The sequence below is a fragment of the Antechinus flavipes genome, chromosome 6 (assembly GCF_016432865.1).
Source record: "Antechinus flavipes isolate AdamAnt ecotype Samford, QLD, Australia chromosome 6, AdamAnt_v2, whole genome shotgun sequence".
NCBI lineage: Eukaryota > Metazoa > Chordata > Mammalia > Dasyuromorphia > Dasyuridae > Antechinus > Antechinus flavipes.
This window is the reverse complement of record NC_067403.1, coordinates 107,095,014-107,111,657: the sequence shown is the minus strand read 5'-3', so window position 1 is coordinate 107,111,657 and position 16,644 is coordinate 107,095,014.

Here is a 16,644-nt window from a genome sequence, read left to right as displayed (position 1 = left end):
CTGATATGAATGCCATTTTGGAAACATAAATTCTGGGCTAGCTCCCTGGAAACCTCAGGATCAGCCAGAGTCTGGATAAGCAAAAGTCCTTGGTTTTTAAGGGGAGAAATGAAGGAGATGAATAAAACTGCCACAACTTCTCCACCAACCTTCCTTCTCCTGGTCATGCTGCAAAGTGAGTCTCGCTTGTCTCATTCCACCCTCTAATCCCTCCTATGATTATCTGTACACACCAAAATATCAAGCCAGCACTGAATAATGGGAAGGACTATTTTTGAAAACATATGCTAATAGAATCATAGTCCAATAGGGACTTAGCCTTGTGTTCCTTTGTCTGATTCAAGCACACCTTTTAAGAGTTTCAGCCCTTTATAGAAACTAAACAGATTTATACTTTAAAGGACTACTTTGAACCATACTCAGAATTTAATGTCAGTCATCTTCCAAGGATGATCATATAAAACAATTCTACTTTAAATTTAAGGGACATAGAAAAAAGTCAGTGTTTCCAATAGTCCATGCAGTCCAAACAATTTCTATAATAAGATTCTTCATTGTCTCTTCTTTAATTTGATGAATTAATTAGTGATATTATTGAAAATATAAAACTCTAGAGAACCAATGATAAAATATTCTTTAAAGTATCATAAAGTAATGATAAAGTACCTACCTAATACCAGAGAGGTGATAACCACAGGGCTATAATTAGACATATAGTTTGGGGCATGATCATTTTGGGAATTTGTTTTTCATTTTATCGTATGTATTTTGTTTTTCTTTATTTGTTTTAAATTGGGATGGGGGAGGTAACATTAAAAAAAGTACAAACTCATCACTATCATCTTTCATTGATCAAATATTAAGATTTTGCCAGCAAAATCAATGCTTGGTGAGATCATTTCTGCTTATTATAGAATTTATGTTGCAAATTTATTTGGTCCTGGAATTTAGAGGATTTCATAGATCATGAAGTTTCCTGCATACTAAAATAGATTATAATTTCAAACAATGAGAAAATGGATATTTAGAAAAGTGCAAGGTAAGGCCCTAGACAGTGAAACTGATTCATTGTAAGCCACAGTAATTAAAGGAACTTTTTTTCTGATATAAATATTATCCATATCTTTCAAGAAGAAAGCTCATAGCAACAAAATTTTAAAAAAATAAGAAATGTAATATTTTGAGACCCATCCAGGTATGGTCAATATCCTTTCAGACTGTGATTGATATTCTTTTAGGTTCTAAGATGTATTCTATATATTGTACAAGAAGCACCACGATGTTATTTCCATTTTACTTCAGAAACAGAGACTGTGAGAGGTCATATAATTTTCTGAATACTGTTAAAAATCCATCAGCAGGAAATCCAGGAACTGTCATAGTTGTTCACAGAATCTGTCATCAACTGATATTGATTAATAACATGAGAGTAAAATCCTAGAGATGTAGGATATTCTTATAAATTTCAATCAAGATAGATGTTGAATCTAAGTGAGGTATACCAATAATTAGTAATGTTAAATTCTACACTATTATTTTGCAAGGCTCTGCTGAAATGGTTACATCCACTATTAACTGTTTAAGATTACAATGATCACAAAGTTTGTATCTTTCATGTCCTTTCAGATAATATCAGCTCAATAGAGGTTAATGGTTGAGCCATTTCTGGTAGTTAGTACCAGATGTTCTTTGCAAGGAGGAGGCAATTAGACATATAATCATAGTAGAGACAAATAAAATGTGACCAGAGTATAAAAGCCTGGATAAAACTGATAGAAAAGAAAGGATTCAAGGGAAGCAAGCACATGCCAAATACAAAGTAGGTAGGCACTGTTAAGCACTTTTGATAGTAAGTGGAAAAAAGATGTCTTGCTGATTTGAAGAGGTATGAATCTGTGACCTGTGACTTCATTGGTGCAGGAAAATTCTTGTGAGGAAACTCCTAGCAATGCAGGTCAGCATTTAATCAGTAATTTGCCTCAATTGCTACCTGGCCTTAATCATTGGATGAGTGCAGCCTCAATCAAACTGAGACCTGTTGAAGACCTTAGATTAAAAAGATCAAGATCTCCCAGTGCATCCACGGATTTCTCCAATCCTCCTGCTCTATATCTGGCCACTGAACCCAGATGGCTCTGGAGGAGAAAGAGAGGTGACCTTGCACAGCCCTCCCTCACTTAAATCTAATTCACTTGCAAGTCATAGCAGAACTTCCTTGATGCCATAATCCTTTTAGAGAATGAAGAACAAACAACAGTCTTAGAGAGCTGCCTGCAGGACTGAGAGGTTAGAGATTTGCCTAGTGTCACACAATTCAATACAGTAAAACCTACTAGGTGCTGGGCATTGGACTAAGTGTTGAGGATACAAATGAGAAAAGAGAGGGGCAGTGCCTTGCCTTAGGGAAGGGACAATCAAGGGAAGTATAAGAGATGCTGATGAAAAATGGAGTTATGTGGAAAGTTGGGACTTCTCCATAATGTAAGTCTTTGGGAGGAGTTCAGTGCTCTGCTCACCAGCCCTTCAGTCAGAGGAGAAAGGCAACTGAGGGTGAGTTGAGAAGGTGGTAAGTCTCAAAATCCAAATTAAACTGTTGGGTGATGAGATTTCTGGTTGTCAACTTATACTTTTGTGGAGCATTGTGTTAAACCAAGCAAAGTTGCAAATGAAAAATGAGTTACCTGGATATCTGACTCTTGAGTTAAAACAATGCATTCTTACTTTTAGATTTCTCAGTGGATAGAAAATGTAAATTCAAATCTGGCCTCAGACACTTAGCTCAATGAATTTGGGCAAGTCACTTAACCTCTGTTTACCTTAATTCATTATAGAAGGAAATGGCAGATCACTCCAATATTCTTGCCAAGAAAAACCTCATACACAACATAGTCCATGGGATCATGAAAAAAGAGTTGGACATCACTGAATGATGAACAACAACAATTCCTAGCTCTAAGTCTTTACACTCAACAGCCACTCCATCTTTTGCTTTTTAGATGGAATGGCTTATTAAAGGCTAGAATCAACAAGACATTGTCAGAATTTATGTTGTGAATATTAGCATTCTCATCCTCCTTCTTGAAAAATTTCTTCTCATCCTTCCAGTTCCCTTGAAAAACACCAATCCACACCTTGGGGAATCAGAGTCCACATCTTTTGTAGTACTATTGATGGGGTTCTTAATCAAAGGTCCATGAACTTTAAAAAAACATACTTATTTCTTTTCTTAAAAATATTTTAATGTTTATGATAGCCCTTTTGTAGTGGCAAGAAACAGGAAACTGAGTGGATCCTCATCAGTTCAAGAATGGCTGAGTAAGTTATGGTATGTAAATGTTATGGAATTATTATTATTCTATTAAAAACCATTATCAAGATGATTTCAGAAAGGCCTGAACTGATGCTAAATGAAGTGACTAGAACCAGGAGAATAGTGTCCACAGCAACAGCAAAATTATATGATGATCAATTCTGACAGATGTGGCTCTAGCGAGGTGATTGAGAGTCATCTGCACCCAGAGAGTGGACTGTGGGGACTGATTGTGAATCACAACATAGAATTTTCATCTTTTTGTTGTTGTTTGTTTGCATTTTGTTTCTTTTCTCATTTTTTTCCCTTTTTGATCTGATTTTTCTCGTACAGCATGATAATTGTGGAAATATGTATAGAAGAATTTCACATGTTTAACATAGGATAACTTACTGTCTAGGGGAAGGGGGAGGGGGAGAGAGAAGAGAAGAAAAATATTCAGAATACAAGGTTTTACAAAGGTGAATGCTAAAAATTATCTATGCATATGTTTTGAAAATAAAAAGCTTTAATAAAAAACATTTTTCCAATTACATGTAAAAAAATTAACATTCTTTTAAATAAGTTTTTGAATGTCAGATTCTTTCTCTTCCTCTCTTCCCTTCCCTCTCCTTAGAAAGACAAGCAATTTGATATGTTATACATGTGAAGTCATGCAAATATTTTCATATTAACTGTATTGTGAAAGAAAATAGACAAAAAGACAAAGTTTTATTAAGTCATTTTGACTATTGTGAATACATAAATTACAAATAAAGGACATAAAAAAGACATACTATCTGTATCCAAAGAAAGAACTGATAAATAGAAGTATGTATAGAATACACACACCCTTGTTTTTGTCTAATGGTGGCTATCTCTAGGAGAAGGGGGTGGGAAGGAAAGGAAAAGGAAAAACAATTTGGAAGGAATAGCAAGCTATCTATGGTAGATTTGTAGTTTGTGTGCAATCATCTTTCTTATTGTACTGTTATAGAAATGATTGTGTTGTTTTCTGAATTGAAAAAATATTTTTAAACAGTATGCTTTAATATGTATTCAGCCTCCATCAGTTGTTTCTAGAATTAAATAGTATTTTTCATTATAAGTTCTTCAGAATTTTCTTGGCTCCTTATATAGCCACGTCATTCACAGTAGACATCATGCAATATTGTTGTTAACATGTACAATATTCTCCTGATTCTGTTCACTTCATTTTGCATCTGACAGTATCCTGCTTGTCATTTCTTACACCACAATAGTATTTCATCACACTTTGATAACTGTTTCAATAAAATTCACTTCCTTTGTGATACTGTATCTTTTATTTTATACAGTTGAAAATATTATTCTGAGATAGGCTTCACTGCACTGACAAAAAAAATTAAGACACTAAAAGTTTAGGAAACCTCATGTGAGGGGCAGCTAGGTAGTGCAATGGGTAGAGCACCAGCCCTAAAGTCAGGAGGATCTGAGTTCAAACCTGGTCTCAGACACCTAACACTTTCTAGCTTGTGACCCCTGAATTGCTTAACCCCACTATTGTATGAGAGAGTTCTGTTAATTTGTAGATGACTATTGGGGACCTTTTCTTCTAAGATCACTGAACCTCAGGATCAGAAAGTACTAGTCTATTACTTATTAATCATTTTATCACTTATTAATCATTTAGGCATGTCTAATATCCTCTCTGATTTCAGGTTTTTCCATCAATGAAATGAGAATACTACTACTACTACTACTACTACTACTAATAATAATAATAATAATACTATGTAGAGAAGCAGCTTGTCACGGTATAAGGAGAGTTGGTACTGAAGTCTGGAAGACCTGGATTCAAGGTCTTTTTATGACACATACTAATTGTAAAATTCAGTATTCTCAACTTCTAAGACTATACCTTCCAGAGAAGGTGCCACCTGGCATTGATAGAGAGTTTCCTCATTCCATCAGAGCATCCCTGAACCAAAGATGTCACAGGTATAGTTCCAAACCACAAGTTAGGTTGAATCATTGTGACTCATTTCTTTCACTGTGAAAGAAAGCACTTTGTGAACTGTGAAGTTTTACACAAACATAGCTAATGAGAATGAGGATGATAAGTATTATCATTATCCATTTTATTCTTCTGATCTTTTTAATGTAATCCAACTAGAAATGTCCTGGAACAGATCATTAATCTACTATTATTTTTTATATAGTTGTGATTTTTAGGCTACTGTACAACTAGAAATGTCCTGGAACAGATCATTAATCTACTATTATTTTTTATATAGTTGTGATTTTTAGGCTACTGTACAGGTAGATAATGTTTTCCATGGAGACCTTTTTATTCCTTTATTGAATGATTCTACATATTACTGCTTTCTTATAATCAATGCTTCAATGTTATGTTATCTAACATACACAGACCTCTGTGTTTAGCCTCAAAATGTCAAGTGGAGAGAAGGCACTAATTGTTTATTCTTCAAGAAAAGTGGCATATATTGTGTGGGGCTATGAACAGAAAATCAAGAAATTCCTTAACTTTTTTACATCTAAAACTTTATCACTATATGGATCACAATTCTTCATAGATTTTTCTAAGGATAATCCTTCATGGTTAGCAAGGGATGTTACTGAGTCTCAAATCCCAGTCTTTCCACCCTAACTCTGATTCTCACAGAATATTATATCACCAAATACAAATCACTAGAGTCTTTTGCTCAATACTTAGGATTAAGCTTATTTATTTAACATTGTAGGTATCATATTTTATTTTACCCCCTCTGGAAACTCAATGTTAATAGGCATTCCAGAACCATCTATTTGGTCTGATCAAATCATATAATTAATGATGCAAGGTGTCATGTTGGTTCATTTCCATGCTTTAGATCTAGGTGACCACTGAGGTCTTTTGCATCTCTCTGATTCTATTGTTCTATGGTGTGGGCAAAGCATCAAACAAACTGAATGATTTAAAGTCTTCACAATTGACTAACTTAATGGGGGGGGTTGTTTTGCCTATAAACAATACATTTAACTGGGAATATTGAATTATTATTTCAGAAAGCAGTTATCATAATATCTAGACTTGACTATACAAAACAATTTTTTTTTTTGCATGTAAGCATTGGCTTGAAGTCCGAAATTAATTCTAATATAGAAATGCCTTCTTGGAATCTTATTATATGAATATTATTTGACATAACTGGCCAAAAGCATTTATTTTGAACTGCATGTGAATAATAAGTCTTGCTCAAGAATCCAGGTTTTATATAATCATTCCAGGAGAATTTCTTCACTCTATGCAGGCTATTAGACTCCCTTTTGAAATGCCTCCATGTGTTTGCTCATAGTTGCATCTCAATACTTCTCCCATAAAAATCACAGCTCTCTTCCAGTTAGTTATCTGTAACACTCAGATTATCAGGCTATCATTTCTGATCACTGGTCTTCATTTATCTCAGTTAAATGAAAGGAATTTGTAGACAGAAGCCTTATCCAAACTGACACCATCACCCTTAATCACATTCAGGCAAATGGTCAGATCAAAAGAATAGTAGAGATTTAGGATACCCAGGAATAGATTGTTGGAGAAGATTGGCCAATGAGATTCAATATGTTTTTCATCATTCAACATGTCTTACCATGTTCCATAAAAGGAGTCAGTGCTGTTGAATTGTTAATGAGGTAATGTTTTAAGACTTTTCTCAATCCTTTACATCTCAGCTTGGTTAAGAATTTACAAAGCAAGTAAAAAAAATATCCCAGTTGTCATTGGTACCTAACCTAGTTTTCTCTCATTTTTACCATAAGATAGTTAATTTAATTAGAACGATGAATTATTTGTAGAGTTGAGTGAAAACCTTCAACACTTAGCAGCATGGTAACTTTTCTATCCTTCCTTTTTGCTAGCAGTGAAATTTAGTTTCTAGGAGTGCAAAAAGATAATATATATGACATATACTTATAATAATAAACTTATGGCACTTTAGGAGTAAGCTATAGCTGGACTATGAGGCAAATGCTTAAATCCAAAAGGTGCTACCATTCTGTATTGATAACCTTGCATTGTTGCTTTCTCTACTTTAATTGCATGTTCATTTGCATTTACTTGCTATCATTAATATCTAGTTCCACTTCAGTAAATATTTCTATAGTGATTTAGAACTTACAGAGCACTTTATACATATTATCTTTTTTGATAGAGATAGAGACTGGCATAAGGAATTCCCTGATGAGGAAACTCCCTTTTCCAGAGTATATTGGTAGCTTATGCAAGTAGTATTATTCTCATGTCACAAACAAAAAAACTAAAGTTTAGCAGAGTTAAGTGACCTGTCCATGGTCACACAAGTAATTCAGAAAGGTAATAATGAGTATTCAAATCTAAATCCTTCAGATATATACCCAATTCTTTGCCTCCTACACCAAAATTGCTTTTATACTCTTAAAAGATATTAGAATCACAGAACCAACAAGGTAGAGTTGAGAGGGATCTTGAGATCATTAAATGCCTTCATTTTACAAATTATGAAATTGAGACCCAAATAAATGGCAGGACTGGGACCTGAATCTAGGTTTTTTATCTCCAAGTCATAGTGCTTTTATGCTATTTACCATATAATCAAAATACCGATCTTTGTAAAGCACTTAGCACAGTGCCTGGAACATAAAAAGTATTTAATAAATGCTTGTTTCCTTCTTTAATTCCCTTACCCTATTCCATTTTGTAGAATGCAAAATGTGGGCCCCAAGGCTGAGCTTGTACTTGACTCTTTTTGTTGGGACTAGCTTTGTGATTTCATCAATATAAAAGGCTCCTGGGAGGATCAGAATCTACCAATGTGTTCTGGCATCATGTCTCCAACTTAGTGTCTTACAGTTTCCTGGGATTCTGAGATAAAGTGATTTGCCCAGGGTCACATAACTATTTTGTATCAGCAATGAGGCTTGAATCTATGTCTTCTAGACTAAGATCATTTTTCTATGTACACATTGTTTCTCTTTATTTACTCAATACTTTAATTACTTAATTAAGCAATGATAGAGTTCTGTATTATAAACATTAACCCCTTTTTGTTTTTCATTTCATTCAGTCCTCAACATCACATTTTAGGAATAAAATTTTAACTTATCTTTTGTATTCTCCCTCATAGAATAGTAGAAATTTATAATTGTGTAATCATTTTTCCTTCCCCTCCAAATAAGAAGGGAGAGATAGATCTAAGAAATTATAAATTAAAACTGTCATGAATTTTATGGAATAAAGATGAAATTTTCAGTAGCTAAATCCTCACCAACGAATGAGTGCCTAATGATAGTTTTAAAATCAGGAATCTTGATATGGTGTTGAGTGAATTCCTTCTGGGAGTGCTTTCAAGGGATGGTGAAGAATAGGAAAAAAGTTTCAGTTCAGATAATTTAAATGAACCACATATTACTTTCTTTGTAGGCAATGATTATATTTCCAATAGAAATAGAAAAAAAAACTAACTAATTCACTTTTCTCTTTTAAATCTATCCCTACTTTAAGCTTTGACATTTTAAACCATCCCACCCATTTTCACTTTCTTACAGCTTTGATGGAAGACTTATTTGATGTATTTAAGAGAAAATAATTGATTAAAAAGGTAAATAAGGAGGATAGAGTCTTTGTATTTGGAGATAGGCCATTTGTATGCCTAGGACTTTCTCTGTGTGATCAACGTTGTCTCTGTCAACATTGACTTTGTACTAAGTCAGTGGGAGGCAGAGACACTTTCAAAGTTGGGAAAAAGTGTTAGATGGAAGTGAGATAGGAAGCATTCATAATATTAAAGAATTCACATTCAAATGAGATCATGGATATAAAATATCTGCAAACTTAAAAGTATAATAGAATAGTGAATTATCACCACCATCATCATCGTCGTCGTCATCATCATTTGTACTTCATTACACGGGAAGATGAGGCTGGGGAGGAGCAATGTCAGTATGATGGAATAGGCAAAGAATTATCCCAAAAAGCTCCTTGGCTATAAAATATCTTTAACTCTCACACAAACCACATGTGGCTAATTGAAGATTCATTTGGATCTACAAGCTTTTCTTTTGGAAGCAAACAACTTCTTAGGACACTTATGTTTTGCATTCTACAATGGTATTATTAGAAATGATGAAACTCCAATACAGATGGACAACTATTGTGCAACTTAGTCTTCGAGGATTCCCCAGAGGCACTGAGATGGTATATAACTTGGTCAGAGTCACAGAATAAGTACTTGTCAGAGATAGAATCCAAACCTACATTTTAAACTGGTTCTTTACCTAGTAATTTGTGCTGCCTACTACATGTCAAGCTACTAAAGATTAGAGCTGATGCAAAGAACAAACGTTTCAAATCCAAAAAACTTGATCGTCAACTAGAAATATGACAATCTCTATACAGAAGTTCCAGTACACTTAGTTTTATCAGGTCCTGTAAAGAACTCTTCTTAGAAAGGACAAGATTGTCCCACCAGATAAGTATAAGGGAATACTATTTCTCCCTGTTGCATGTGGTATCCAGTCTCTGAACTTGGTGAATGAAATAATTTCTCACTTCTATAATAATATTCTGAAGGCACCTGATTTATTTCCTATAGTAAGGCTTTGTTACTACTTTTCAAGAAGCCAAAGAAGGGTAAAATATGCACAGTATCTCAGCAACTTAGATTATCAACTAATGGATACATACCTCACATAATTAAATTAATTTTACTTAAGAAATCAGTGAAGACTTGAACTCTGATTTGAGAGGTGAAAAATGACCCTTTATCTATGAAGGTACTTAGCTCCCATCATCTCTCTAGGCTTCTGAAGTGCAATTTCATCTAAGTAATGAGTCACTACTTCATACAGTAGTATGTATGACACATGTCATACAGAAGTCTTTTCTTAATCAAAATTTTTTGAGAGATTAAGAAGTTATTCATTTGTTAATTGAGCAAATTACCCATTTTAAAAATAGAATAAGAGCTGAAGTCTATAGTTTTCTAATAATTATTTAATGATGACAACGTTATGACATTACTCTTAAGAAATATACAATTTATTCTAGATAATGCAAAATAAATAAATGTGGAAGTAGACATAAAGTTGCATGTTTAGGGCATATTCATGAGCAATGCAAGATCAAATAAGGAACATACCTAAAACCTTTTTGTAAACTTTAACTATTAAATAAATTGCAATTACAGTTATCAATATTGCCATCATTATCATTATTCTATACTTTATTCCTTGAGAGATGAGTTAAGCAGTGAAATTTTTTTTAATTCGACTATACTCACTTATTTTTCAATAGTTTTAAAAAATAAAATAAAATCAAGAATTAAGCTATTGATAATCTTATTATTAATGATTGTTTAATATTGAACATTTAGTAATACTTAATATTTTAATGTTTAATACTTAACCTTATTTGGTTTTTCTTCATGTAAGAATTCCATTACTGGCTTTGGGAAAATGTTATTGTGAAAGAATTATTTAAATTCAATTATTCAAAATCAAGGCCAAAGAAAAGAAGGATAATAAAATCAAAAACTATTCAGAAACTACTTTTTGACCAAAAGAAAAAAGAGGCTTGAAATTTCAATTGGTACCCAAGTAAAAATCAGGACCATATAAATCCTGTGCTTAATTAAGGCATGATGGGAAGCATATATGAAGGGACTAAAAAAAAAAGTCCCCTAGCATCTTTCCTCCTTTTCTTATTTTGAGTTCTAGTCTCATTTGGTGACTTCAGGGCAAGCATCCATTTGTGTTTCACTCAACCTCATTCTACTGCTCAGAAAAGTGAAACTTACTGGGATAATTCTCATGAGTTTTGATATTGATATGTGATATCTTTTCAATTGTTGCAAAGCATGGAATTAGAAGAAAATCTTTTTTTGAAATAAGTAGAAATGACTTTCAGGAGGAACATATAGTTAGTATTATGCACAATTCATAATGTATAATAGATAAAAAATTATGGCTTAATGTGCAGCTTTCTTCTCTTTGGGTTTTCTGTCTCATTGCCTATTTTCATATTATTGACTGAAACAGTACTCTACAAATCCATCAGTAAATTCTAAGTTTAAATCTGGCCTCAGACACTTGGGCAAATCACTCTGACTCAGTTTTCTCAACTGTAAAATGGGTATCATAATAACACCTACCTCCCAAGGTCAATGATCATTCATATAATATTTGTAAAAAGTGCTTAGCTTAGTCCCTGGCACATAGAAGACATTATATAAATGCTTATTTTTATTCCTTTCTTCCCTCTACAAATCTGAAAACTACCTAACATAAAATTTCTTCCATTCGGGGTGGTAAAACCTCAAAAGAAAATAATTTAGATACTAAAAGCCAAACTATCCTATTATGAAAAAACAAGGGTCCTAAATTTCAGCTTCTATCTCTCTTACAAACTGCCAACCTTATTGCAAAGTGTTCTTAACTTTTTTTAGTTAGAATTAGCCAGGGACAAAGGCTAATTTTAAGCGGCTGTTTTGCATCATGAAATCAAACTGAGTGGAAGCACTATTTTCTCCTAGTCATTCTGGCTCCAAACTTGGGACTCATCTTTGACACTCTCCCTGTTGTCCAATTCATCTGACACACTGCCAACAGACTAATCTCTCTTAAATACAACTTTCATCATGCTACTCTTTGGCTCTGACATTGAAGGTTTTTCCACATTTTGGTTCCATTCTACCTAGCCAATCTTACCGCCCTCTACTCCCCATTGTGAACCCTTTACTTTAGCCAGACTGATTTCATCCTAAGGCCCCACATCCACAACCCACAATCCCAATTGTACGCCTTTCTTCTCCCCTCTGCCTAGTATTAATTCTCTCTCAACTTCTTTGTAGAAAGATTATAACTTTAGAGTTGAAGGTCTTATTTAACTTCCTAATTTTACAGATAAAGAAACGGAGGCCCAAAGTAGTAGAATGCCCAAAGTAGTCCGACATTGCTTTTTTATAGATGCTTCCCCAATCCTCAGGCCCATATTGCTCTTTATATTTTCTGAAGCCTCATGACATTTAATAGTGTACTATTTTATATGGCTACTTAAGCCTTCCAAGTTTTTATGTTTGCTTCCCAACTTTTTAAGGGAAAAAGACCATATATTTCTTTGTTATATATTTTGGTGTCTAGCAGAATACTTTGTCCATAATAGGCATTCATTTAATCCCTTTGGAATGAATTATATTGCCAGAATAGAATAATGTGCCATATATATGCAAGTGTGATTAAAGTATTTTTAAAAATTATACATTTGTTAAACTAGGTTTAATTGTGTTTTTTAAAGCTCTTGTAAAATTGAATTTTTTTAATAATATTTAGCTCTTAAGGAAGGGAGTCTGTTTCAGAAAACAGTCTGTGTCTGAACCAAGTTTGTGATATAGAACTATCTGAAACAATTAACAAATCAAGAAATATCTTATGCAAATTCAGTAAGCAAAAATTGTTGCTTAGTATGATTGCCACATGTGGCATTAGGAAAAAAAATGACTTCTAACCTTTAAAATCAAGTTTATGCTTTTTGATGCAGATTGATTGTTTGGCTACAGGGGAATCACAATGTCATAGTGCTATAGGTGATTTTCCAAAACTATCAGTCAACTGACATTTATTAAGTGTCTATCATATGTGTGGGCATTGTGCTAAGCATTAGAGATACAAAGAAAGGTTAAAAAAAAGTCTCTGTTCCAGAAGAGATCACAGTCTAACATGCAAACAGTGATGTACAAACAAGCTATAAATAGGATAAATTGGGGGTACTTCAGAAAACACTAGAATTAAGGACAAGAAAAGGCTTCTTGCAGATGTTAAGACTTTAACTGAGAGTAAGAAGCTAAAATCGGGGTTAGAGAGGGAATACCTTCCAGGCATGAGGGACAATCAATGAAAACACTTGGAGTCTGGAGATGAAGTATCATTTGAGAGGAACAACAATGAAAATATCACCGGATTGAAGAGTAAACAGAGAGGAACCATGTAAAAAGATTAGCAAGGTAGGAAGAGAGGAACCATGTAAAAAGGTTGGCAAGGTAGGAAGGGGCTATGTTACAAAAAGCTTTAAAAGCTAAACATAGAATTTCATGTTTGTTCCTGGAGGTAATGGGGAATCAGTGAAGCTTTGGAATGGGTCAGTCATATGATCAGAGCAGCATTTTGGAAGATCAGTTTGACAGCTTGGTACTTAGTTTTATCATCCATATAAGTTAACAGAAAAGTTGCCAATGTGAAGACAGATGCCACACCATTGCCTTTAGCTCCATCCACCCACTCTCTTCCACCATCTCAAAGAATCAAACAATATCTGGCAGCATTATTGAAAGGAGGGAGCTTGCATTAAAGTTCACAAAAGATTCATGAATTTTTTTCTTGTGGGGGGGAGATAATCAGAATGTGATGTTGTTTATATGAGTTATTTTTCTTGACTTCTGCTAAGTTGAATGAAATAGGAAGAGAGAGTAAAATACAGGGAGCTAAAAGTTAGGGAGAACTGCTTAAAAAATAGAGGCTCTGGGGGCAGCTATTTGGTACAGTGAATAGAGTACCAGCCCTGAAGTCAGGAGGACCTGAGTTCAAAATTGGCCTCAGACACTTAACATTTCTTAGCTATGCGACTCTGGGCAAGTCACTTAACCCTAACTGCCTCAGGGAAAAAAAAAAAAAAAAAAAGTAGAGGCTCTGGATAAATGAAATGCAGATTATTCTCCTAAACTGAATGAAAGCTGCAGAGACTTTGGGTGAGAAACTGTCCTGAATATAAAGTATTAAAAAGACAAAGCATAAAGAAATATGGTTTAAAATAAATGTAGACATATAACTTAGATTGCTTACTGTCTTTGAGAGAAATTTGGAACTCAAAATCTTACAAAAACAAATGAAATGAAAATGAAAAAAAAATGAAAACTATCTTTAAATGTAATTGGAAAAATAAGATACTATTGAGAAAAAAAATGAAATACCTTGCTGCAAATCTTGGTGCTAACCAATGCTTCCTGTTGGTTCTATCTCCTTAGTATCCTTATATCCATCCTTTTTTTCTCTATTATTACTGCCACAATACTAATTCAGTTCATCTACTAAAGTTCATTACTATTTTTTTTCCAAAAGATCTTACTCTTTTCCCCTCTAAATCCATCCTTTCTACCATTGTTTCATTAATTATACTTATTTACATCCTTATAGAATGAGGCAACATATTATGGTAGATAAGTAAGCTTGAGCTAAGATGTTCAAATCCTGACTCAGACCCTTGCTATCTACGTGACAAAGGGCAAATTACTTAACCCCTGCATGCCTCAAGCCAAGCCTTGGGATTAGTAATAAGTCATAAATGAGTTGTGATTTAGAATTGTGGAGGGAGTTTCCACAAAGAAAATCATAACATTAAGTATTTATCTAAACTAAAACTTATTCAATGGTTCCTTATTACCAAGGAAAGTTTCATCCTTCTTAACTGGTATGCAAGGCCTTCCAGAACACACACTGTAATATTATATGTAAATATAAATATAATTACATATATATATACACACACATATATAGATAGATATAGACATATAAACACATACTTATACACACACAAACACACACACACATATAGTAAAATTTTCCAAGTGTATTTTTCTACTCCCTTCCATGCATGCATCCCTTCATACAATTAAACTTTACTACCTACCAAGCTAGAACTGATGAGTTGTATACTCTTATTATGTGCTTTTCTTCTTTGCCTTTGTAATGCTTCAAATGACCCATTTCCCTCTTTAATTTGTTGAAATTCTATTCATTTTTAAATACTAGCCCAAAAGTTATTTCCTCTGTGAATCTTTTCCTTTTCTTCCTTAATCAGAATGACTTTTTAAATATATATTCAGATATCACAGGGATTTCTTTGGCACTTTTTGTGCCCTTAATATATTGTTTTATATTAACAGTAATTTATTTATGACATCTCTCTATTAAATTTTCATGAGGTTAAGGACAACATCTTACTTTGCATTATCTTGGTACACAGTACTTCTCAAAATAGATGTTGAATAATTGTAATGAATTCCTTAGTAAAGTTTTACCTTAATGCCTCATAATGGCATTTTGGATTCTTTCAGATTGTGCTAGTTGATAAAAATGCTTTACTTGAGCTTAGGAAAAATTAGGATAAAACTAAACATTATTTGAAGACAGTTAAAAATTGATGAGGGTTAAATTAAACAGTGATAATAATTAAGGATTAAGTGTAGATATATAAATATAAAATATTAATATACCTAGGTTATATATGTATATATAAATGTATATAAATATGTATTTGAAGATTTATGAGAGATAGATTAAATGGCAACAAATAATAGTAAGGATTAAGAATAGAGATACTTAAATAAATAATAGAAATATACCTAGGTGTATATGTATACAAAAATAGAAATATAATTATGTGTTTATGTGTATAAACATAAATATTTATTAAAAACATGCATACCTTACATCTTATTTTACTTGTGTGTAATCTTTTAAAATGTCAATTGAGAATATGAGTTAATGTTTATACCTAATTATTTAATAAAGAATTTTATTTTAGAAAAACTAGATGGAAGAGGATAGAAATTTTTTCATATTTGACCAAACTTAGAGAAAGCCTGACTCCTTGGAATATATGATTATAACCAAGAAATTATCATTCACCTGGCTAAAGAATGCACTTAGAGCCCAAAAAGACTCAAAGGAGAAAAAATATGATCATAGAATTTGAGAATTGTAAAAGACTTTAGTGGTCATTTAATTTTAGTTATATTGAAGAATCTCCTTTATGGTATCCTTGACAAGTGGTCTTCCAAACTTTTATTGAAGACTTTCAGTAAAAGATAACCTATGTAGATATCAATGCATGCACAAATCTGGCTTTTAAAAAGGTAATTAGAATTTTTTTTATCTAAAATAAAATGTTTCTTGGTCTTTGCCTACATTAAGATCCTCTCCAAACATAAAATGTCCAGATTTTGGGAGGTTCCAATGGAAATAACATTCAAAGCCACAGGAAACCAGGGAGCTCACTTGGCTGGTTTGTACCCACTTGTATACTCTTGAATGAGAAAGTTTGTCTCAGGATTGTGTCCAGAATACAATCTCAGGATTACTCCCACTCAGTAATGAAGCCTCTTGATTTTTTGGCTGGTATTTAAGGCTCTAACCATATTCTTATGAAATCACTAATTAGATATTTATACCCATGACCCAGAAAAGAGGAAAAATGATATTTTAAAATTTCCCTATCAAATCAAAATCGTGGCATAATGCTACTCTCACAAAGACAAGCTCATCCATCATTTAAATTCACATAAAAAGCT